This window comes from Euprymna scolopes, chromosome 29, assembly GCF_053919585.1.
Source record: "Euprymna scolopes isolate OS-2025 chromosome 29, ASM5391958v1, whole genome shotgun sequence".
NCBI lineage: Eukaryota > Metazoa > Mollusca > Cephalopoda > Sepiida > Sepiolidae > Euprymna > Euprymna scolopes.
This window is the reverse complement of record NC_136510.1, coordinates 12,832,348-12,859,031: the sequence shown is the minus strand read 5'-3', so window position 1 is coordinate 12,859,031 and position 26,684 is coordinate 12,832,348. Positions and strand designations below refer to the sequence as shown.

The 26,684-nt window shown below is 32.4% G+C and overlaps 1 protein-coding gene across 1 annotated transcript in view; it reads left to right on the top strand.

Annotated features, from left to right (window-relative positions):
* The first annotated feature begins 2,100 nt into the window (after window positions 1-2,100).
* The window catches only part of LOC145252482 (neuropeptide Y receptor type 6-like), a 64,491-nt gene continuing 39,907 nt past the window's right edge, over window positions 2,101-26,684 (top strand). The window contains exon 1 of the mRNA XM_080111913.1: window positions 2,101-2,600. The gene's annotated coding sequence lies outside the window, so the exon portion shown is untranslated. The remainder of the gene's footprint in view (window positions 2,601-26,684) is intronic.

The window sequence follows — 26,684 nt, the reverse complement described above, 5'->3', positions numbered from 1 at the left end:
ATTTTACCAACAAAACAATTTTTACATTTGTTTCGTAGGAATTATTTGATAATGATTAAAGTTTTAAAAGACACTTTTCTGTTGAAAGTTCAATCCTCAGTGCAGGCAATATGAAGAAAACAATTGCGAATTACTGAAGACTTCTACTTGGTCATGGATGACGAAACGAGAGCATACCTACCCTGTGGATTAAATAAAGGATCTGTTCAAAATTCCAAGCAAATCCTTGAATCCAACAGAAAAATTCCTGAGTTCGACAAAATATACCTGAAGATCTGCAAGAACCCATGGCACAGTGGTCAAAGTATTGATACTTTGAAAAATCAATTGTAACAGTGATAATCTCCTGAAGGTTCAATTCTTAGTGTGGGTAACCGAAAAATGCAATTGTGAATTACTTAGGCCATCTATCCAGTCATGGCTGACAGAACAAGACTATGCTACCCCCGTGTAGTAAATAACGGGTTCTGTTTGAAATTCCGTCCAAATTCTTGAGTTTAACAGAAACATTCTTGTGTTTGACATGAGACACCCAAAGAAGGTCAGAGGTTACTTTGACCAAAACACTGTGAAAATGACACTCAAGGTGAGAACAGTAGTCCAAAGAATCCAAATAACACGAGATGTTTCATAATATCTCAATCAGTTCTTGAACTTTTTAGAGCAAGATTCTTCAAAATGATTGGTATTGATCAAATCGAGGTAGATGTGGCTTTACCTGCTCCACACACTTTATAGCCGCACTAACTCATGTCCTGCTTCGATAATACAATTCATCTGTTCTGTCTTTGATTAGTGACAGAAAAGTCTTTCCTTTTTACATTTTTTTTTTTTGTTTTTATATATGAGCCACCACTTATCAAGGCCTGCAAGCCATTCGAGGATAAGAGTTAATGAGTATACGGTGGTCGCTGAGACAACGACGTATCAATAGTTAGCGGTGGAAATGGGGTAGAAATGGATTATTTAAGTGAAAGGCCGCAACAAGAACTTGTTTACACCGGACTTGAAGATGACCATATTGTAGTCAGCTGGAAAGTGGGCCAGCGGAACAGAGTTCCACAGGCGGGCAGTTCTAGGAAAGAAACTTTGTTCAAGGAATCTGTGTTTACATTTAGGCAACAGATAGAGAGTGGGGTAAATTGTTGATATTGGTTGCAGCTAAACGAGTGTTGTTTGTGAAAATTTGGCGGGGGGGGGTAGATTGGAGTTTAAATAAGGCAATTTTTCCCCCCTTTTTGGAAAGCTGGATTTTCTCCACATTAAAACCACCCTTGTGTTTAACACTGCCATTGTGGAGAGGCAAGTATATATGAACTCGTTACACAAGCAAGGCTTCTGAGTCTAGTTTATTCTACTATTGGAACTCATAGCTTAAGGGAGAATATATGAATTCATATACTTTTCCAAACATTTATTAATATATAAATCCAGAATGTATATAACAAATAAATGTTATCAAAGGCAAGATAAGTTACTCTTCTACCTACCTGGATAAGTTTTTGGTGTTTTAACTAATTTTAAAACGTTTATTTACTTAAAAAAAAGTAAGTATGCCGAGTGCTTAAGTTAGAACAGCAACAAAATGTCGGACATGAGGGCTGTTATCTTTAGAGTCTCGATAATCGCTCAAAAATAAAAATAAAACAAAATACTGATAGAAATCCCCACCCAATAAATGTTAAGGTGAAATCTGTTGGGTGGATTTTTATCAGTGTTTTGTTTCATTTTCGATTTTGGGGTGATTATCGAGACTCCAAAGAAGAGAACCTCCTGTCCGCCATTTGTTATTGTTCTAAGCACTTGGCACTACTTGTTTTTCGAAGTAAATAGACGCTTTAAAATGAGTTAAAACACTAAAAACTTATACAGGTAGGTCAAAGAATAACTTATATTGCCTTTGGTAACATCTATTTTTTTATATATTTGTTGTTTGGCCAATTTTTTCGGTTTGTTGTCTTTCTCGCAAAATGCCCACATTTCCTTTACTTTGTAAGTACCCTCGGCAGAACTCGAACCCACCACGCCGACGGCCCGCGCCTGTAACCACTGCGCCATTTCCACGTTACCTACTTACATATGTTAATATCGTCCATCTTCATCATTATTGGAAGAGAATTCGTCGTCAGCAGGAGTCTGCTAACTAATCGATAACCTCTTCTTTCTCTTAGTGTTCGAGAAGTGCGTGCGTGCACACACACGCACACATATATACAAGTATACACACGCACGCCATCGTTGTTGCGTGCGCATACACAAACGTACCACACAACGCACTTGTCCTTTTTTTTTGTGCGTGTGTGTGTGTGTGTGTGCAAAGTGTGTGTGTGTGTGCAAAGTGTGTGTGTGTGTAAAGTGTAGTATCACTAAATGATGACGGATGACAGCATCATTCAAGCAACAAAACAGAATGATTCCCGACTGACTATTTTTTCTTCCGACGACATGTTCTCTGGTCTAGCTACCCGCCTATAAAAGTAAACCGAACGCTTAAATGAATACCCCGATTTGGGTGTTAAAATTACCAACAATAACAGAATGCACCCGGAATAGCGAAAACTCCGACACCCGGAAATTTGCGATCTAAAAAGAAAGAAAAGGTAAGATTGATTGTTTTTTTTTTTTAATTTTATTTTTTTTTCATTCTTAAGTTCAATTTTTCATAAACAGATTATTTTCCCTCGTCTTATAGGTATATTTTTACGTAAGTTTTTTAAAAAAATTTTATACAAGTTATTTTTTTATATATAATTTTGTACAAGTTTTTTTTTATATAATTTTACGCAAGTTCTTTTTTTATATATAATTTTGTACAAGTTTTTTTTTATATAATTTTACGCAAGTTCTTTTTTTTTTTAAATATAATTTTGCACAAGTTTTTTTTATGTAATTTCACGCAAGTTCTTTTTTTTATAATTTTGTACAAGATTTTTTTATATAATTTTACGCAAGTTCTTTTTTTTATATAATTTTGTACAAGTTGTTTTTAAATATATATTTTTAAGCAAGATTTTTATATTTTTTTATTTTAAATAAATATTTTAAGCAAGTTTTTATATACATATTTTTGCGTGATTTAAAAAAAATATTTCTGTGCATTTAAAAAATATTTTTAAGCAAGTTTATTTTTTTAAATATTTTTGTGTAAGTTTTTTTTTTATTTCTTTTAAGCACATTTTTATATTTGTGCGTGAATTTTATTTATTTTATTTTTGCGTAGTTTTCACATTTTATGCAAGTTTTTATATATATATTTTCAGCGCGAGCGTTTTCTTAATATTTTTGCGCAAAGTTTATGCATATATATATATATATATATATATATATATATATATATATATATATAATGCATGAGATTTTTTATATTTATACGCAAGTTTAAAAAATATTTCAGAGTTCATTTTCTTAATATCTTGCGCAAGTTTTCATTATTATTTTTTTAAATAGTTGCATGATTTTTAAAATATGATTACGCAGTTAAAAAAAATATTTTTTATTTCAATATTTTTTTAAACGTATAGTTTTGTGTTAGAAATTTTTTTTAAAGAAAATATATATTCTGCAGGGTTTTTCTTAAAATGAAAGAATTAAAAAAATATCTATCTATCTATTACGAAAGTTTTTAAGAGAGAATATTTTGCGTAAGTTTTTCTTTGTCTTAAAGGAAATATATTATGTCTGAGTTTTTTTTAAGAATGTTTATTAAGGAAGACTGTTTTTAATGAAAAATATTTTTTTAAGAAAGAATGGGTTTTTTTTTTAAGAAAGAGTGTTTTGTTTTTAAAGAAATTTGTTTTTAAGAAAGAATATTTTTGTGTAAGTTTCTTTTTAAAGATAAAATGTTTTTTTAAGAAAGAATGTTCTTTTTTAAGAAAGAATATTTTTATAGAAAAACTGTTCTTTTTAAGAAAAAAATGTTTTGTAAGGAAGAAAATGTTTTAAAGAAATACAATAGTATTTCTTTAAAACATTTTCTTCTTTTTTTAAGAAAGAATTTTTTTTAAAGGAAGAATGTTTTTTAAGAAAGAATGTTTGGGTTTGTATTACTGTACACATAGATTCGAAAAAGTTGTCAAAAAACAAATATATAGCAAATAAATGTTATCAAAGGCAAGATAAGTTATTTTTTTTACCAAAGTGGATATATTTTTCGTGTTTTTATTTAATGTAACATGTTTATTCAGCTCGAAAAGCTGACAGTGTTTACCGATATGTATTGGAAAATTCAAAATGGCGGCCGACTCTCTCTCGGAGAGGGTAAGTTTGGGAAAAGGTATTATAAATAATAAACTAGACAAAATACTGTTAGAAATTCGCTCAATATATGTTACCGTGACATAGGTCGACATATATTCGGTTGTTTTTTAATAGTATTTTGTCTAGTTTATTATTTATAACATCTTTTCCCAAACTTACCGTGTTAAAGAGACAGTCGGGCGCTATTTTGAATTTTCCAATACATCGGTAAACACTGCATGTTTTTCGAGCTGAATAAACATGTTACATTGAATAAAAACACAAAAAATATATCCAGTTTGGTAGAAAAGTAACTTATCTTGCCTTTGATAACATTTATTTGTTATATATTTGTTTTTTGACAACTTTTTCCAATCTATGTGTACAGTAATACAAACCCGAATGTTTTATAAACGAATGTTTTTAAGGAATAATGTTTATTAAGAGAGAATAAAAAAAAAGAATTGTTTTTAAGGAAGAGTGTTTTTTAGGATGAATGTTTTTAAGGAATGCTGTTTTTAAGAAAGAATGTTTTTGTGTAAGTTTCTATTCAAAGAAAGAATATTTTTAGGAAAGACTGTTTTTTAAGAAATAATTTTTTAAGAAAGATTTTTTTTTAAATAAAGAATGTTTTTTAAGGAAGAATGTTTCTTTAAGAAAGAATGTTTTTATGAAAGCGTGTTTTATAAGAAAGATTTTTTAATGTTTTAAAAAATGTTTTTTAAGTAAGCATGTTTTTTAAGAAAAAATGCTTTTAAGAAAGAATATCTTTTTTAAGAAAGAATGTTTTTTTAAGAATTTTATAGGAAAGAATTTTTTTAAGGAAGAATGGTCTTTAAGGAAAAATGTTTTTTTTAAAGAAAGAATGTTTTTAAAGAAGAATGTTCTTTAAGGAAGAATGTTTTTTGTAAGAAAGAATATTTTGTGCAAGTTTCTTTTTAAATATTTTTTTTTGCGTAAGTTCTGCTGGGTTTTTCTTTCCTTAAAAAAGGAAATATTTAGAGCAAATGTTTTTCTTTACGGTACATATTTTTTCAAGTTGAAATTGCCAAATCAAAATAAAATATACACGCAAAAAAAACAAAAAACAAACAAAAAACAAACAAACAAACAACAAACAAACAAACAAACAACAAAAACAGAAAATACAAAATACATATTTTGGAGTTCTAAATGTAAACATATAATTAAATTATTTATTTCTACCTCGATGGATCAGAAACCGGATTATTGTCCAAAATCCCCGTTATATTGAAAAAAATATAAAGAAAAATCTGCAAGATGTACACACCAGCGATGAAACGAAAATACCATATTCTAAAAATCACGTAAATTGATCAAGTAGTTTTATTTTAATAAAAAGCGAAAATCAAATTTCATGAAGTCGGCTATCTTGTCCACCATTTTAAAAGCAAAGTTCAACAATAGTTCAAACTTGTAAGTTTTTTTATTGTAATGCTGACGAATTCCAATTAATTGTTTAAAAATGATTTTTTTTATATAAAAGTAAAACTACTTAACCAATTTACGTGGTTTTTGGAATATGCCATTTTTCGTTTCGCCACGGCTGCGTACATATTACAGATTTTTCTTTATATTTTTTTTAATATGAGGGTAATTCTGAACACGAATCGGAAACTGAAACTATTGATGGTAATATATTTATTAAATAATATATTTATTAAATAATATATCTATCAAATAATATATCTATTAAATAAACAAGAAAATATCAAAATATCAAAGAACTTACTGTTGATTTTATGTGACTGGCATTACTGCTTGTGTGGTGATAATGGTTTGAATTTAAGTTTAAAATTAAAAAGTCAAGCATCATGGTGTGATTGTGTTTTAAACAGAAACATTCATTTCGAACACGCGCCTGTCATATCAAAGAATCTACTGTTGATTTTATATCAGACCTTTCGGCTTGTGTGGAAATAAAACTCCTCAAATAAACTTGTGATGTTAGACTGTATAAGGTGTTAACTTTGGGCAAAATCGTCTGCTCCTTCTTTCATCGGATTATTTCGATTATCCATATTTAGCGAAGACATTCCGGTACAAAATCCATTTAAGAACACTGCCAGGCACTAGGTGTGTCAGAAATTTCGTGAAAAATAGTGAATAATTCCACCCCGTCTTTCCAAGCTTATAACTCCTTGAAAAATGTAATTCAAGCCCTATTTTTTTTTCAATTAAAGGAGCAAGGACCAAGGTTTCATTAAAAAAAATCCCCAAAAAAAACAAACAACGCGGTTTTTTTTTTAAAGGTTTTAAACTTCGGACTTTACAGGTAAATTTCTAAAAAAAAACACTACTTTTTTGTTGTTTTAAATTAGAATATATTATTTATTGACCTTTTCTCTTCAATTTGTGATACATAACACTTTGGTGAGTAAATTAATTATTTACTTTTTAATAGACATTTCAAAATGGGAGGCGTGAATTATTCGACCCCCTGTCTTTCCAAGTTTATAACTACTCGAAAAATGTAATTTCAAGCCCTAATTTTTTTCAATTAAAGGAGCAAGGACCAAAGTTTCATTAAAAAAAAAAGCAAAAGAAAAAACAAACAACGTGGTTTAAAAAAAAAAAGGTTTTAAACTTCGAACTTTACAAGTAAATTTCTAAAAAACACTACTTTTTTTGTTTCAAATTTGAATATATTATTTATTGACCTTTTCTCTTCAATTTGTGATATATAACACTTTGGTGAGTAAATTAATTATTTACTTTTTAATAGACACTTGAAAATGGGGGGGGTGAATAAAAAAAAACGTTTGTCTAAAATATTATATTCAGTTTATTGGAAAGAGCATAAAATTTCACATTGACCCTGAAAATATCGTAAAAATAGAATCAATAGAAAAATTTTGATCGATTTTTAAAGTTTAAAAATTGAAAAATATTGAGTTCGTAAAATTCATTACTGTTTTTTAAAAAATCAAAAAAATATTCCTATTACTTTTAAAACAATTTTCAAAGTTTATTTTGGAAATATAATCCATAAAGAAAATAAACAACCCACTTTTAAAAGAGAAATTACGAGTTTTTTTAATATTTTATTCGCAGTTTCGTGTTAGGGGTGTCAAAAATTCCTACAAAAATTCTGATACACCTAGCCAGGCACATGAAGTACATTTGTGTGAAATTTCATAAAAATCAGCCCAGCCGTTTTCGAGTCTATAAGGAACAAACTCACACACACGCATCCACAGCCACAGCCACAGGCAAGTTTCTTTTATATAACAGTAGAGATTTTTTTTTTTAATTTAAAATAATCACTTTATTTGTTGAAATCAAAAATTGCAGTTTCTGAGAGCACCAGAAACGAACGTTTATAAATTCCACTTAAAAATAATTTAATTATGTAATGAAATCAACCAGAATACATTTTGCTTTTTTCATAAACAACTGTCATTCTAATCTTTTATTAATAGTTGAAAAATAAAATGAACTACTTTGTTATTCTTCGAAGTCTGAAAGGAATTTGAATGCATTTAAACTGTCGAATAAAAATTTTGGTGACTTTTCAGAATAGCCAACAAAACAAAACAAAAAAATGGAGTGAAAAAATAAACGCACAAAAAAAAAAAAAACACACACACACAAAAAAAAAAAAAAAAAAAAATGTTACCAGAGGCAAGCTAACTTACTTTTCTATCTATATGGATAAGTTTGTTGTGTTTTAACTTATTTCAAAGTATTTTTTACTTAGAATATATATATATATATATATATATATATATATATATATATATATATATATATATATATATATATATATATACTAGCAGAAGTACCCGTCGTTGACTGGGTTTAAAAACAGCCTACAGAAAATGGACTGTGATTGATGAAAGTATGATAGGTTATGAAAAGGAGGGGGTTGTAAAGGTTTTGATGCTCAAAAAATTTTACCCTAAGCAAAATATGATGAAAGTAAAGATAAGTGTAAAGCCTGTCGAGTTAGAACAAAAAATAAAATGGTGGTCTCATTAGAGCCAAAGTCGGACCCTGATAATCGTTCAAATATCGAAAATTAAGCAAAGTACTGCTTAAAAAAAAAAATCTAATAAATGTCACCAATTGTGTAAAATTGATTTCTAGCAGTATTTTGTTTAATTTTTCGACACTGTCTTGACTGAAACCACCATTTTGTTTTTCGTTCTGACTCGAAAGGTTTTACACTTCCTTATTTTTAAGTAAAAAAAATTTTTTTTTAATAAGTTAAAACACACAACAAATATCCAGATAGGGTGAAAATTAACTTAGTTTGCTTTTGATAGCATTTATTTGTTGTGTGTGTGTGTGTGTGTGTGTGTGTGTATATATATATATATATATATATATATATATATATATATATATATATATATATATATATATATACTAGCAGAAGTACCCGTCGTTGACCAGGTTCAAAAACAATCTACAGAAAATGGACTGTGATTGATGAAAATATAATAGGTTATGAAAAGAGGGGTTGTAAGGGATAGATTTTGGTGTTCAAAAATTTTACCATAAGCAAAATATGATGAAAGTAAAGATAATTTTCGCGAAAATATATTTTTTTATATCAACTTTGTTTCCATTCGTAGCCAAGCGTGACCAACAAAATCATGTTTCCTTACAAAGAGAAAATGTTATATATATAATAATATAAATATACAAGAAATAAATGTTACCATAGTCAATAAAAGTTACTTTTATGGTAGAAAAGTTCATTGGTTTGTATTTTTAAGTAGTTTGTAAAAAATTTTTTTTTAATTTACGAACTGGTTTAAAAAAAAATCAAAATGGCAGCAACTTTGAAATGGAGAGCCCCGTTTTCAACTTGAAGGAGGGGCACCTGAGCATTCTGTGTTAACAATTTAAGAGAGTTCTGTCAACGTAAGGAATATTTATAAACATATTTTGATGTTTTCCGTTATTTTGTGCTTGAGGAATATTCGATTGTGGCATGTGTAGTTTATATAAAAATTCATTCAAGTAGTTATTGCCTCAAATTTCGTTTTAATTTAGGTTCACTGAAATTATTTCAAGTAAAGGGCATTAAAAACTATTTCAAAACAAAAAAAAACATGAACTGAACTTTTATTGACTAAGGTAACATTTATTTCTTGTATATTTATTTTTTCGGGTTGTCGTTTGTTGGCTTTTCTGCTAAGCACTCTTACTAAATAATATCGACGAAATATCGAAAAACAAAGAAACAAAAGGTTTTGAAAAATAATGAAGTTTTACTTACTTTAGTAAAATAATCCGAAACAGCAAAATGGGATATTAAAAAAGTAAACACGTAATTACTTTAGTTTTTTAAAGCAAAGAATCGATATAAATATGAATAAGAAGAAAATGGCGCCCTTTTTAAGCAGAACAGCTTCGTTTCAGTTTTACAGTATTGAACGGTGTAGTATTACGCCATCGGATTCAGGGTTGTACTATTGTAATGTAAAGAACACGCAGAAAGGGTTGTAATCAACTGAATCCCTTCTAGTACACTGACAAAAAAAGCTTAAACAGATATATAAATAAAAATAAATAAGTTATGTAAATGTTTTTAAAAAGACACATAACCACGTGAGCAGAATTTTTCTTTCTTTTGACACAATAACAAGTAACGTTCTCATTTTTTATTATTTATCTATTCATCTATTTTCGAAAGAGTGCCACGTGCAAGTGGAGAAGGAAAAAAATAGAGTTATGCAAAATTTGTGTCGAGAATTGTCTGAAGTTCCGACATTTTTTCTTTGCTTTCACTTTAATAAGAACGTGAATTTATGAGGTGAATTTATTCGACACAATATGATTCAACTCAAAAAAATAAATAAAAGCTAACGTGAATTAAGATTAAAGTTAAGGTGTTATTGTGAACCCTCACCCCTTTTAAAAAAAACTTGTTAAACTTTGTGACATATTTACATTCTATGGAGGTCAGGCGCGAACGAACACCCAATAATTTTATTATACCATATTTCTTTAAACTGAAACATAATTATCAAAGTATACTTACGCAAATAGATATGAAAAGTCTTTGTTAAAGTTTGTGCCATATTTCCATGGAGTACAGGCGCGAACGCAGACCCCACAATTTTATTATACCAGCCCTAGTTAAGTTGAAACATACTTATCAAAGTATTCTTATGTACATCTATATCAAAAACACTTGTAAACGTTTTTTTTTTCATTTTTTATTTCCATACTTTGGGGGGCCAGGCGCGAACACAGCCCCCACAATTTTTATGAACCACCGTTCTGCCAGATCAAGCATACCCATTCCTGATCCTCGATGCATCTTCTATCATTATATGTAATCAGTTTTTTAAAATAGTCATCCATATAGGAGCCTATTCGTGACCACACACACACCACACACACACACACACACACACACAACACACACAGACGTTCAACTTTATATTATATATATATATATATATATATATATATATATATATATATAATAAAATGAAAATTACAATTGAATTTACCAAAATGATCCAAGATGGTAAAATTAAAGTAAATTATAAATATTAAAGAATTAATATTTATAAAATTATCTCAGCCAGATATAAAAGCTCGATAATACCAAATAGGAAATAGAACTTATAATATGAGCAAACAGTTAATGAAATATGTTAAAAATCACTTTGAAATGAGTTAAAAACATATTTAATCTGAAAAGGAAACACTAGATAAATGGATAGTCCTTATATATATATATATATATATATATATATATATATATATATATATATATATATATATATATATATATGTATATATCCTTAATCGGATAAGTTTTTGGGTTTTGAACTTATTTAAAGGTGTTTATATATATATATATATATATATATATATATATATATATATATATATATATATATATATATATGACTACTTGATTTAATTTTCATAAATTAATATACGAAAGTATTACTTTATGTGTAAACTCTAAGTATTTACTTCAACAGTGCTCAATACGTTGCCTGGCGTTGCCCGAGTGTTTGGAGGTGTATGCTGAGCAAAAAAAAAAAAAAAACGGTCAATTCTTTTAACTTTGACCCCTATTATGACCCCTTAACATTTATTGTTTTGGGGTCGAATCGAGTTATTAAGTTAGATTCATGTCCAATGAACCTATATCTAAAATTTCAAGTGTTTAGACACAAAACTAGCATGGGTGCCCGGCGTTGCCTGGGTATTTGGAGATGTATGTTGAGCGAAAAAAAATAAAAAGTGGTCAATTTTTTAAACTTTGACCCCTATTATGACCATTAGAATTTATTGTTTTAGGGTCAAATTAAGTTATTAAGTTAGATCTATGTCCAATGAACCTATATCTAAAATTTCAAGTGTTTAGACCGAAAATTGTCGGAGGGGTTTGGTAGAGTTCTCACAGATCAAATCGTTGAAATTTGACCCCTTAACAGCGAAATTTCTGTCTGAAAACCGATCACATCGATTTTCCCAAATCTCAGTACCATGTACACCAAATTTCGAGTCTGTGGCTTAAAATTGACAGTTATTGCGTAGGGAAATGTACACACACAGACACACAGATACACAGATACACACAGACAGACACTTTCACTTTTACATATATATATATATATATATATATATATATATATATATATATATATATATATATATATATATATATATATATAGTCTGTTTATCATACAAACATTGGTTACAATTGGAATCCCACTTCATCAGACTAAAAAAGAATTGATATTGAAACTGGTGTCAAGACCCCATTGGTTTTTATAAGATATTTCGAGGGAAAATTGGGGTGTATGGTTTGTGATTCTAAGCAGTAGGATTTTTCGGAAGTGTGGTGGTGGGGAGGAAAGGGGGATGTTGCTTCCGGTGTTTAAGCTGTCATTAGTAAGGTATTTGGACAATATATATATATATATATATATATATATATATATATATATATATATATATATATATATATATATATATATATATATATATATATATATATATATATATATATATATATATATATATATATATATAGATGTTGTTTTGTTTTGGTTTTAGCGATATGTTTTGAATGAATTCAATTATTTACGACAGTGCATTTTTACCTAAATGCGAGTTGGGAATAATTTTCCCTTTTAACCAATTTGGTACCCCCACATGAGTAGCGGCATATATATTATTTTTAAAATGTAATTATCCACTGACATGTGTTTCGTCGTCTACGACTCATCTGCTGTATGAGTGGCTGTATCTAGCGAGATTCGAAATCGGGACCCAATTCGGATCAACTTATATATATATATATATATATATATATATATATATATATATATATATATATATATATATATATATATATATATAAGTTGATCCGAAAGTAATTCCCTATTCTAAAATAAGTATAATATATTTTTGAAGAATAATTTCTTCAATTAATGAATATGAGAAGAAAATATATTACATGGACTTTTATTTAAAATTCAAAATGGGCACCACCATTCGCCACCAGCTTTTCAAGTCGACTATGAACCGCATCAACTGATTTCACAAGAAACTCTTGCAGGATGAAACTAATAACTTCACGTATTCTCCCTTCAAGATTAAAAACCAAATTCATATACCAGATCTAAAAAGAAACAAAAGCATAGATTTAATTACCACACATAAAGTTACATGCACACAGAAATTGAGAAACGTTTTACAACATTTGAATAAATTATACTTATTTTAGAAAAGGGAGTTACTTTCGGATCACCCTGTATATATATATGTATATATATATATATATATATATATATATATATATATATATATATATATATATATATATATATATATATATATATATATATATATATATCAGCTTTCTAATTGGCTAACTAAAATCTCAATAGAAGGTGCATATATAAAAACGACAGACAACCACAAAATTCGCACAATAGCCTGAAGAGTCCTAGAGTGTATGAAACGTGGAATATTCAGTGTAGCTTAATCGCCATATATATTTTATAACTTACTAACTAGCTCTACCTACGTATTGAGCACTTTTGAAGCAAATACTTAAAGTTAACGCATAAAGTTATACTTTCGTATATCAATTTTATGTGAGTAAATGAAGTTACTATATATATATATATATATATATATATATATATATATATATATATATATATATATATATATATATATACATACATAAATCACCATTTTTTTTTGTTTCGTTGGTCATTCTGAAAAATTACTATTTAAATTGTTGTAATAATTCTTAACAAAATATTGGAACTTTTAGAAATTATTTGCATGTAATTTTTGTATTATTGTAAGCAGAGATTAAAACATTACCTTAACAACAATTATAATTTTATAACAATTTGGTTAGTTAACTTCAAAAATCCTATATAAAAATGTTTTGTAGAAGTTTTTAACTTCAAGATGGCTGCTATTGAAACTACATTATCTTAACCAAATTAGTCGTAGCTTTATAACAAGTTGATATAATTTAATGACCAATGTCGTAATAATATGATGTGATCAAACTCACACTTGATCTTGTGTCTAACATCCTGAAAAATTGGGAAATAAAATTACGTAATTATTATTGTTTGGTCATTGAATCATTAATTGAACTTTATAAAACTATAAATAATTTGGTCAAGTAATATTAGTCAAATGAAAAACTGATAAAAAATAAATACATAAATATACGACAAATAAATGCTACCAAAGCAAAGGCAAGTTACTCTTCTACTTAGCTAGATAGATTTTTAGTGTTTTAACTGATTATAAAGCGTTTATTCAGTTCGAAGAACAAGTAGTGTCGGATGTTACGTGAGAACAAGAAAGAAATGGCTGACATGAGAGAGTCATATCTTTGGATAGAAAATTAAACACAATACTGGCAGAAACCCACCTAATAAATGTTACCGTGACATTTATGCTAATTTATCAAAAAAATAAAAATGAAGTAACAATCAAACATAAACTATTCAATATTAGTAAGATTTGTTTTTCAATATTCGCATTATTTTATTGTTTTTACATTTAAGTATCTTAAAACAAACGTATTGCATTTTTTGTTTGTTTGTTTTAACATAAAAAGCACCTGCCTCTTAATCGATATGGCATTTTTGTCATTGATTTTCACGCACCTAGATCGATTATGTTGATGCTGATTATTAAGGTTGAAACGACCAGAAAAAAAGGGTCACCGATTGTGAGTGGACAATGGAGGAAAGTCAGAATTGATTCTTGCTTATTTCAGGAAATAATCAACCAAAAACGTCTTTTTTGATATCTCTCTCAAAAGAACAAATAAAGTAATTTTTTACAGAGATAGATATATAGATAGATAGATAGATAGAGAGAGAGAGAGAGAGAGAGAGAGAGAGAGAGAGAGAGGCACAGAGAGAGAGAGAGAGAGAGAGAGGGGGGTATTGCAAAAACATTTTAGGACAAAGTTTTATAATTTTTCAGAATTTTTGATATGATGATTGATAATAATTTGTTATTTTAGCAACATTTTAGCCGATGATGCATCCGACCTTCTCCAGGAACATCTTGAACTCTACATAACTTATGTATTATTTAAATTTATTATTAATCACTTATGTGTAAAAATCAAAAATGTCATTTCAGAGAGCACCAGAAACTAACATTTAGAAGTTTTACTTAAAAATAATTTAATTACGAGATGAAATCAACCAGAATGCATTTTTTTTTTCATAAACAACTCAGTCATTTTAATATTTTATTAATAGTTGAAAAACAAAATTAATTACTTCATTACTCTTCAAAATTTGAAAGGAATTTAAATGCATTTAAACTGTCGTATAGAAAGCCAGGTGATTTTCCAGAATAGCCAACAAAGCAAAACTCACATCTCTCTCTCTCTCTCTCTCTCTCTCTCTCTCTCTCTCTCTCGCTCGCTCGCGCTCTCTCTCACTCTCTCTCTCTCTCTCTCTCTCTCTCTCTCTCTCTCTCTCTCTGGTAACTGGTTCAATATAATAGAAAGACAAAAAGAAATGCCAACTGATTGTTTTGGGGCAACTATCAATAAGAATGAGCCTTTCTTTTCACCATTGTGGTCGTGGCAAACCAAGTTATTTTCAACTATAATTGACGAATGATCCTGGTCCAGACACCATATAATAAGAAGGAAAGAAAGTCATTTTTTCAGACCTTCCACTCAAATTCATTAATTTGATTTCTTGCGATTACAAGGGAATGAATATTACAGTATTTTAAACCATAACCAACTTGGATTCATGTAGAATTTGAATGATGTAAAGTTTGTAAATGTATCTTTGGTAGATTCTAATTTTTAACCAAAGACACATAGACAGAAATCCCTCGTATAATAGATTACAAATGAATAATAATAATAGTAGTAGTAGCTATAATAATAATAATAATAATTCTAATAATAATAATAATAATAATAATAATAATAATAATAATAATAATAATACCGAGAAAATTCTAGAAACTAAATTATATAGTAGGAACCTAATAAAAGTATACCAATTATACCAATAACATTATACCAATTATACCAACAATACCAAGACAACAAGAAATTAAATTATATAGTAAGAACTTAGGTTGTGTCACTAGGTAGATAGTCTTGACCGTTCATAAGCGCTGGACCAAAGAGGAACTGAGGCATCTCAACCCGAGGACTAAGAAAATTATGCCCATGCACAATGCATTACACGCTTTGGGTGATGCTGAACGACTCTATGATGTTGAAAAGGAAAGATGGGGGAAGAGGACTGCTTAGTATAGAAGACATTGTGGATGATAAAAAAAAAAGGAATTCGAAAAATACATAACGCAGATCACAGAAAGGTTAATCATTGAAAAAAATTAAGAAGACAGAAAACAAAGTGGCAAAGGATAAGATGAGAAAAGAAAAAAATGGGGGGAAAAGCTATATGGACGATTGATAAGGATGAAAACTCCTAGTGAATAATAATAATAATAGTAATAGCAGTAGTAATAGTAGTAGTAGTAATAATAATAAAAATAATAATAATTTTGCCTGTTCCAGCAGACCACAGGGTGAAAATCAAAGAGACGGAAAACCGAAACAAATATGCAGAACTTGCCAGTGACTTTCAAGGAATATGGAACCTGAAGAAAATCAATATAATACCAATAATTATAGGAGCACTAGGAACAATCCCAAAAAATTTGGAAGAAGACTAACAGAAATTGGAATCGACTGGAAGACTGAGATTGTGCAATAAACGGTAATGCTGAAAACAGCTCAAATCTTAAGGAAGATCATTGAGTGCAGAAACTAGTCCACATGGGTGACAAATTTTAACCGGGCATATATAAACTGCAACAAAAATGAAACAAAAAAGCCCAACCAAGAGTACTGGCATACCAAAAATGAAAAAGGCTAGTTCCCCGTGCCTTCTTCCTCTTTCCTCCTCCCTCCCCCCTCTCTCTCTCTCTCTTCCTTTTTCGATCTGAAGCCATATCCATAGCATCATCGCCAATTTCTTCTTATTGCAATAAAATATCTCTTGATTGTCTGCTTCCAGTTCAATTTTGGTCTTCATCTCCTTCTTATTCCATCATGGATCCATTGGAGCACTTGGTTGGTAATTCTCGGTGGAACCAATCTTAGGGTATGTCCAAGTTTGCAGATTATTGACGGTACTACCTTTTGTTTAGTGCGAGTTTTGACTTCTTGTTTCGCAATTTGCTCACTCTATTTGATCCTATATTAGTCGGCATGATGAACCGGCAGAAAAGTTCCAACTTTGAACTCCAGATGCTAAAAGGAGAGTTGGACATCCATGTGTAACACTGAAATCCATTATTGAAGAGGAAACTGGTCTGGCTGGAACTGAGCTGGTTGCTGCAATGGCTGATCGAGAACTCTAGCAGTCGGAATTTGTTTACGTTTCACCTGTGCCTACTGGCATTGGATGAAACAACAACGACAACATTTGATCCCTAGAATCTTTGTATGCGACTTGGAATCAAACGCATCTAATTTATTCTTTCAGATGATTTTGCGATGCCAAGTTTCACTTCCATATAGCAGTGTGAACAAAAGGTTGCCGTTATAAAATCTCTATTCAGATTTGAAGGTGAATTTTTTGTTTTGCCAGATTTTGCAAAACTGATTTCAAATGCTGCTGAGGCCTTTCCCACATTGTTTACCGAGCTTCCTAAGTAGGTGGACTTATCAACTATATCTATTTCTTTTTTGGTCGATAAAAACGTTTGTAGACCAGAAGCGACTCAGTACTTTAATATTCCCTAGAGACTTCCTTCTTCAGGGAAAGCTGGTTCAACCCACTTATTCTGCATGATATCAGGTGCCCCAGACAAAAAAGCAAATAAATGGCCTTGTTAAAAAAATAAAGAAAAGAAAAAGAAAAAAGAAAAAGAAAAAAAAGGAAAAAGAAAAAGAAAAAAGAAAAACGAAACAAAAAATGGGAGTAGATATGTAACAGAGTGCGGATACCCGGATGTAAATGCGTGACGTCACCAGGGAGGGGGGACTATAAAATAAGAGAAAGACAAAGATCTCGACAGAGATGAGATAACGTTCCAAATCTCGGGGAGAGATGTGGAGAACGTTCTACATCACTTTGGTGACGTCACGGCTGTAATGACAAAGAAATAAATGTTATACAAACCAAAAAGCGAGTCGGAGGTGTTTCTCTGTCCTTCTGTCCACTTTATCGACTGAGGCCACAACGTGTGTACAGATAGACACCCGGGCAACATCGGGTAGGTATAACTAGTCATGTAGCAAACAATATTACAGATTTTCTTTTTTTAACAATGTGGTATACAGATTGACAAGACCCTTTCTTAATGGTGGTGATGTCGAACGTGCATATGCAGCCTTTGTTCATATGTTGGGCAAATCATGTTTTCTTGGCTTGGACACGGGCCAGAACCCTAATTATAGCTATGCATATATATTTACACATTCATAGAAGCTATAGATATATTCAGCTATTGATTCTTATTTATGTATAAATCTGTATAAATACAAAATATCTATAAATATAAACGCGAAAATGTATGTATGTATGTGTGTTCGCTTTTTCTGTGTGTCTACAAAAGGCTTCTTTCAGAGAAGCGGTCGGTCGGTTCACAACTTTTTAAAACTTTTTATATCACATATAAACCTCAATATCTCACAATTAACAATGAAGCTCGCCTGTCTATTTAATTTGCTCGATTTCGGGAAGATAAATATTCAATATTTGTCGCTCGCCGCATGTGGGTTAGTCTTTTTCCTATAACATCTTGGAGGTGGGGGGGAAAAAAGCGTTCAACAGTAAATAAATACCATCCCGCAGTCAAACTTGACCTCATTAACTCATTAAAACGGGCACCTGCTAAATCCAAGTAATCAAATAAATCAAACGTATTTCCGTTAGCATCTTGCGGTGGGGCAATGGTTAACATCGCACTTTTTTTTTCATACTTTAATTTACAACTTTGCCTCAAGGGTTCGGGTTCGATCCTCATACTTACTTTTTTTTTTAACCTCCCCCCCCCAAACACCCGGGAAACGCCGGGTACCCCTCGCTAGTTTTATATAAAAAGAGTATTCAAAAAGTAATCGCTGAAACAAATCTATTAATTTTATGAGGTGCCTTCATTAAGTTTCCAGACTTTTTTTTGTACAAACATTTAAAATTGTCGTAGACCCTGGAAAGTTCAGTAGGTTATGACTTATGAGATGACTGACCAATTTTTGTGATTTCAGGTTCAAATAAACAGCTACTGCAGGAACTGAAATACACCCTACTAAAACCCGATTGTCACAGCCGGTGCATTTCAAAAATGCAATCTGGACGTGAGGATACTTTAGGAGTACGATATGCAATAAAATTCTGTTTTTAACCTGCAAAAAGTGCCACAGAAACGTATGGAATGCTTCAGACTGCTTTTGGACCATCTTGTCTGAATTAAGCATCAGTTTTTGAGTGGCATAAGAGATTCAAGGAAGGCAGGGAGTCTGTGGGAGATGATGAAAGTGTGGGATGAGAGGTGTGGAAGGAGTAAGGAAGTCAGAACTTCAGAGCTGATTGACCAAATAAAGAATTTCATGGATAAGGACAGTGGTGTGTCTATAAAGACAATAAGTGCACAGTTTGATGTCAGTGTGGGAACTGTACACACAATTATTTGCTAGGAACTGAAGATGCAGGAAGATTTGCGTGAAATTTGTCCCAAGGGTGCTCAGAGAAGATCAGAAAGACATTGTCATGACAGCAAGGAGATGGTCGAGCTGATCTGTTCAGATCTTGCAGTCCAGACTTTGCTCCCTATAATGTTTGGCTAATCCCTAAGCTTAGCTAAACCTTAGAGGCGGTCGTTATGAGACAATTGAGGAGATGAAAGAGGCTGTGATGAGGGTCATTGACATGCTGACACAAGAGGACTTCTATGGTGCCTTCCAGAAGTTGTTGGGATAATACAACAAATGCTTTGCAGCCAGAGGTTGGTTGTTTTTGTTTTACGGCATATCAACCCTTTTCGGGTTATTTAATGCCGAATCCAAAGATTTTGAAGAAAATTTTTTTAATAGAATATATTTGTTGTTTTCAAATCAGTTTCTATTTAACCCATAGTCGGGACCCTAACAGGTACTACCACTCCGGGTCAGAGTGGACCTGGGAGCAATGGTAATTAAAGGGTGGCTCCACACTCCCCAAAGCCCGCAAGCTGGGGCCTCACCACTGGATATAGTTTGAGGTCATATCCAGGACCATGCAGCCAGAGGAGATTACTTCGAAGGGAATTAGAGTTTTATGTGTGCACTATCAATCAAAATGGCTATACGAAAATAATCTGGAAACTTATTGAAGTCATCTCGTATTATGAAAAAACAATGAACTTTGAACATGATGTTTGTTCAGGAGATCTCTTTATATTCTTTAGTATATATCGAGGAATCGACCCTTAAAAGAAATCGATTGTAATCTGGCAAAAATGTGATTTTATAAAACAGAAATCGACAGCGGTTCTCATATAAGTTGGAAAAACATGTTTTCTTTCGGAAACGACGAAGAAAGCGGACCCAACTAAAACAGAGAAAGAAAGACTGTAGCAGCCATTTGCCTTGTAGTAGTTTTGGGACGATTAATCAGAATCGAGAATTGGAAAAATCAGAACTTTTTTTCAATATCGGAATCGGTATCAGAATCAGAGAAATTTGCGTCTATTGATACCCAAAAACAATTCCTTTAATTATCGTTTTTATTTGATTTTGTTTAAAACAAAATCTCCTACTGCTGGTACTAATAATAGTAGCCTTGAACCCCTGGGGGGGGGGCATAGGCCATCTACAACTTTGTTGATGCTTTTGTAGTAAGGAGTTCTTTTTTCGGGGTGAGGGTGCTGGCCCCACGCCTAACCTTCCCAGAATGTATATACAGTGCCTCCAGAAGATATATACAGTGCCTGGCTTTCCAAAATGGTCACCCATCTGGTACTGGCCAGGCTCAACGTTGCTTAACTTCAGTGGTCTGGTGAGAACCGATGTGTCAACGTGATTGTGCCGTACGATACTAATGATAAACTAATAAATAATGATTGATTTTAAACTATCAGTAAAACTTTATTTATAGATCACCCCCTCCTTCCCGCACATACACACACATACACACACACAAGTGTGTTCTTACCTTTGTGAAAATATATGCACTTTTAAAATGTATTTTTATGGTAATCGGGAAAAATAATAACTGTATTATTAAATTTTTAGAGATTTATAAAGAATCGAAATCGGTAATTGTATCAGAATCGGTAAAAATATTGAAATCTTCCCATCACTAGTTTGTAAGAAGCACTTCTCGTGTTGCGTTGGATTTATCTAATAAGGGGGAACGTCGTGTGTGTTCGTCTAGTTGTTCTTTCTATTAAATGATATGTTCAGATGCCGTTGTGTACATGTGTGTGTGGTCATGTATTTTCGGACATACCTTCATACATGTTGGATATTGGTCTATTTGGATTCATCTCGTGTCTTGGAGGGAGACTGGTACCTGTTGGACGAAGATTCAATCACTCCAAAACAATGAATTGGTTTTATAGTTTATTCACCTCCAGATGTCTCGCAGAAGGATGGAAGTGAATCTCTGGCTTGCGTGGTTTCTCTTGGTCTCATTTCTGCACACATCAGCGTCCCCCCACCCAGTGAAGGGGAGGAGACGACTGTTAAGCCATCCGTTGCCTTCCAAGTCCAACCGCAATCTCCTCGATTCAGCCAACCTGAGAACGTGACTCACACGCAATCCGATCAGCTGACCCTGACTTCCGGTCAACGTGTCTACAATATAATTTACACACCTCCCCCTCTCTCTCTCTCTCTTGATCCATTCTCTAGCACTCGATTTAGCTGTTACATCTTGATGGTGATGATGTGGAACGGGCCAGAATCCTAATTACAGATTATGTATCTATGTTTACTGGTTCGTATAAGCTGTGGATACATATATATATTCAATTATTGATTCTTACTCATTTATTTATTTATTTTATTTTTATTTATTTTTTTACATAGGCATAACCACTTATCAAGACCCAGAGACCACTCGAGGATAAGGGTTAAGAGTGTACAGTAGTCAATTGGACAATATAGTAATCGTTAGTAATGGAAATTCGGTAAATTTGATAACTTAAGTGGAACGGCTCATCAAGAACTTGTTTACATTAGACTTGAAGACAACCATATTGTAGTCAGCTGGAAAGCAGGAAAACGGAAGACAGTTCCACAGGCGTGCAGTTCTAAGAAAGAAGCTTTGATCATGGAATCTACGTTTAGGTTTAGGCACAGACAGATAAAGAATGGGAGGAATTTTTGATAGTGTTTTCAGCTAGACAAGTGTTTCTTGTGAAAGTTTGGCGAGGGGAGACCATAGATTGAAGCTCAGTCGAGCACTTGCCATAAAAATAACGATAAAGCAGAAACAAACTTGCAACATATCTTCTATGAGAAAGAGGTTGCAGGGAAGAGTAAAGGACATCTCCTACAAGGCTACGAAGTCTATTTTGAACTCTATCAAGGCAGGACAAGTCCTTTCTAGCAGCTCCTACCCAGATGTGGCAACAGTACTCCATCCTGGCTCTTATATAGATAGAGAATTGCATCAGCATTTATATCATTTATAAATCAGTATCAATATAAAATATTTTACATAAAAAGGATATTCAAAAAACCATTGTAAGAATTCAAACATTTTTTTTTTTTTTGACTGAAGGCAATAAAATGGTCAAAAAGATTTTTCTGTACAAACACATTTGCTCTCAATAGGGTTGCTTTCACATCGCTATATCTGCTGTGAGTCTTGTTTCTGGCATCATTATGGACAGGGCTTTATCGTCGTTGCTGTCATAGACCGTTTTGCTGAAATTGAATGCTGTATGAAATAGAGAACAGAGACTTATCTAATAGAAAAAAAAAAAACCTGGACCGGATTCTTGGCAGCATTCAAAATAGAATTTTATTCATTCTATCTATTAAAAGAAGCATTTTTAACTCGACCCAATGTGTGCGTTGTCAATGCCGTTTGGATCTCAACTTTTTACATCAAAGTCTAAGCTTCAGCTGCCTTCACTATTTTACAATTTTTTTCTCTTTTCATGAGAGAAAGAGAGTGTTCCGTCTGCCTGCTTCCTACCGGACTACAACTTGGATGTCTTCAAGTCCAATGTTAACAAATTCCTAATGAACCGCCCCCTTAAGTAAACACTTCATCAAATCTCCACACTAAAGTAATGTACTTGCAATAACCCTTATCCCTGAGTGGCTTCCGGGCCTTGATAAGTGGTGATCACTGTGTAAAAAACAAAAAAAAAAAAAGATATAGAAAAAACGAAACCTGTTTTGGATATTAGACGAACAACAACCACTGATCTTGTTAAAAATAGTTGATATTAACAATTATTGTTTAGAGAAATAAAATTGGTCACTGGAGTGTAAAAATAAGTTTTAGCTAAAATCTTTACAAAACTAGCTAAATATAAACAAAATATGCTAGATTGACCTTGAGCAGTTGGCGTACATGGCCATTAGGTCACGCGTTAATGAGGTGTGCCATTGGATCACTTATGTCACCGGAACTCATGAATAAAACATGTCCTTTTGTAGATGATGTACCTGAACTAACAGGTCAAAAGATTAGAGTTTAGAGTCGAAGAGTTGTTGGCAAACTGTGAAGATGGGCATTGGTATGAGCTACGAAAATCTGGAAGTGAGGCTATTATGTAGACGCATAAGGCAGACTCCTGTGGAACCCTGACACAAATCTAAAATAAATTTATAAAGTATAAATTGCTGTCCTGTCGTTCAGAATCTTTGTATACATTAAAAAAAAAAACAAAGACACTGAAATATTGTCATTGTTTAACAAATTTAGCAAGTTTGAACTTTGCATCTGTGCACCTGATTTACCTAGACAATTTCTGTTCACACTCGCCATCTATCAGTCGCCAAAGTTGGCAGGCCTGACATTTAAATATCTACACCAACCTGGCTCTGCTTATCTCCCCCTGAGTAGAGGACAAGTCTGGCACAAGGGCCAAAAATATGGAAAGCTTGAGAGCTCACTTATTCATTGTGCCACATTTTCCTCTTCGTCCTAACTATCTGTTTCGCAGATGACTATCAATGTAAGCTTTTGCATCATCATGATAATGGGGATGTGCTTCATCCTGCTGGAAGTGCCATTCTTTATTCTTAAACATCTCTTGGGAACGTGGCATAGCGTATTCATGTACCAAGTTGAGATAATTTAAAGAGTGTATACATTTTATTGCGACACCCTATATTTTTTTAGCATGTACCATTTTTAATACAACTGTGTATGGAGCTTCTTCAATGGCGGCTAAATTTTTGTTTGAGCTAAGCCACTGTCATTAAGCCAGTGGCTTTTGACACCAACAATTTTTCCTTTAAAAAAAGTCAATAGTTTTATCCTTCAGTTATGTACTACCAGACAACACTAGGCGTCAAGCTAATCTTCTATATATATAAATGGCAAAATGTGTGTATGTATGTATGTTCGCTTTTTGTTTATGTCTGCAAAAGGCTTTTTTCTGAGGCCTTCTTGTGGGGGGGGTCTCTCATTCTTAAAACTTTTTATATCACGTCTAAATGATAATATCTACAACTTAAGAACGGGGGTCGCATGTGTATTTAATTTGCCCGATTTTTACTAGCTTGCCGCATCTTTGAAAAGCGAATGATGGAGCAGGGAAAACAGTAACTGGCTTGCAGCGCAAAACTAGGTCAAACATCACACCACTTCCTCGCACCTGTATATTTCACTTTATAATCCTTAACTGAACACACTTATCAGTTCCTCTCCCCTCGTGGCCGAGATGGTTAGGTGGCTGGCTTTTTTTTTCCACCTTCGCGTCAGGGCTTCGGGGTTCAATCCTACCTTCCTACTAAAATTTTTTTTTTTCTTTTACACCTCCAAACGCCTGGCCAACGTTTTTTTTTACCACACACACCTCCAAACACCTGGGCAACGCCGGGTACTCCCCGCTAGTCTATATATATAAAAGGCAAAATGTGTGTGAGTGTGTGTGTGTGTGTTTGTATGTCTCTCAAAAACCTTCGAAAGCTCGAACCTCCAGTCGACAAATATCGAAAAATTGAGCAAAAACATTAATTCCTTCATCCTTAACGGCTCTCTTTTTTACAGGAAAAAAATGGTATCTTCATGACAAGATGGCTTTACGCATGCATCAATATGCACAAAAGACATTGTACATTGAATTCGTTTTAAATATTATAAAGACCAACCTATTTTCATCCGTGCATCTATAGCGCGATGGGTTAAGTGACAGCATTGTTATCTAAATATTTCAGGTTCAATCCCAGTTATCAGATATACTTTTTTCTCGATTTTTAAACATTTAATATTGAAACGAGGTTATTTATACCACTTTTTTTTTGCTGTGTTTTTTTGTTTTTTTTCCTTTTTTTGGGTTTTTGTTTTACGTCCATTCACTGTTTTATTTGTTTTGTTTTTTCCGATTTTTTAAAAAAGTTTAAACAGGGTTATTAATTGGCTTATTCTTCCCCCCCCCTACATACACATCTCCAAACACCTGGGCAACGCCGTCCTTTTTTTGGGGGAAGGGGTTTGTTTTTCCGATTTTTTTAAAAGAAGTTTCACGTTCGTTGGCTGTTTTTTTTGTTTGGGTTTTTCCGATTTTTTAAGAAGTTCTTTATCCACCCCCCCACCCCACCCCACATACACACCTCCAAACACCCGGGAAACGCCGGGTACCCCCGCTAGTCTATATACATACAGGGCAAAATATGTGTGTGCGTGTGTTTGTATGTCTGCCAAAAACTTTTGACAGAGGCGACGGATCCTGACAAAACTGGTATCGTTTTAAAGCTCAACACATCGGACAAAAAATATCGAAAAATTGGCCCAAAACATTAATTCCTTCACTCTTAACTGGGCAGTCTTCTACAAAGAGGGGTTGCTTTTTTCGTCGACATTTTCGCAAGTCATCATCTCTGTTGGATTGACTAGCCATAATTTCAACGCCCGCGACTTCCCATTTTGCTATGAACGCATCAGCTAAGATGTTACGTTTTTTACACCTTCTTTTCCTCCTTCGCGTTACAGGTTCGAGCCTTCCTGCCTACTACCACTTTTTTTTTTAACATCTCTCTTCACCCAAACTGCCACTTGTTTTTCGGGGTTACTTACTACACCACCTCAACACACCCGGGCAATGCTGGGTACCCCCAGTACTATTATATAAAAGGAACTGTGTGTGTGTGTGTGTGTGTGTGTGTGTGTGTGTGTGTGTGTGTGTGTTCTCTATGGACTCGAAAACAGCACAGCCGATTTTTTAAAAAATTCACACAAATGTACTTTATGTGCCCTGCAGTGTTCTTAGATAAGTTTTTGTTTTTTATCGGAATGTTTTCAATAAGTATTGATAATTGATAATCGAAATAATCCAATGAAAGAAGGAACAAGCGATTTTGATCAAAGTTAACACCTTACACAGCCTAACATCACAGATACATTTGAAAAGTTTTATTAGCACACAAGTCGAGAGGCCTGACATATAAAATCAACAGTAGGTTCTTTTATATGACAGGGGATCGTTCGAAATGAATGTTTCTGCTTAGAGCACAAATGAACTCTTGTATTTTAATTTTTAATTCAAGCTATCTACATATATAAAAGCGAAAATGTATGTATGTATGTATGTGTGTATGTTTGTGTGTCTGCTAAAAACTTTCGACAGACACAACGAAAATTCACAAACTCGGTATCATATCGAAGCCCCATCCTTCGCTCGAAAAATATCGAAAAATTGGCCAAAAACATTCATTTTTTTTCACCCCGAAATCGACAATTTTCGACAGGGAGGGGGAGTCAACAAAAATGGTCTTCTCGTGAGGACGAGCGGTTCT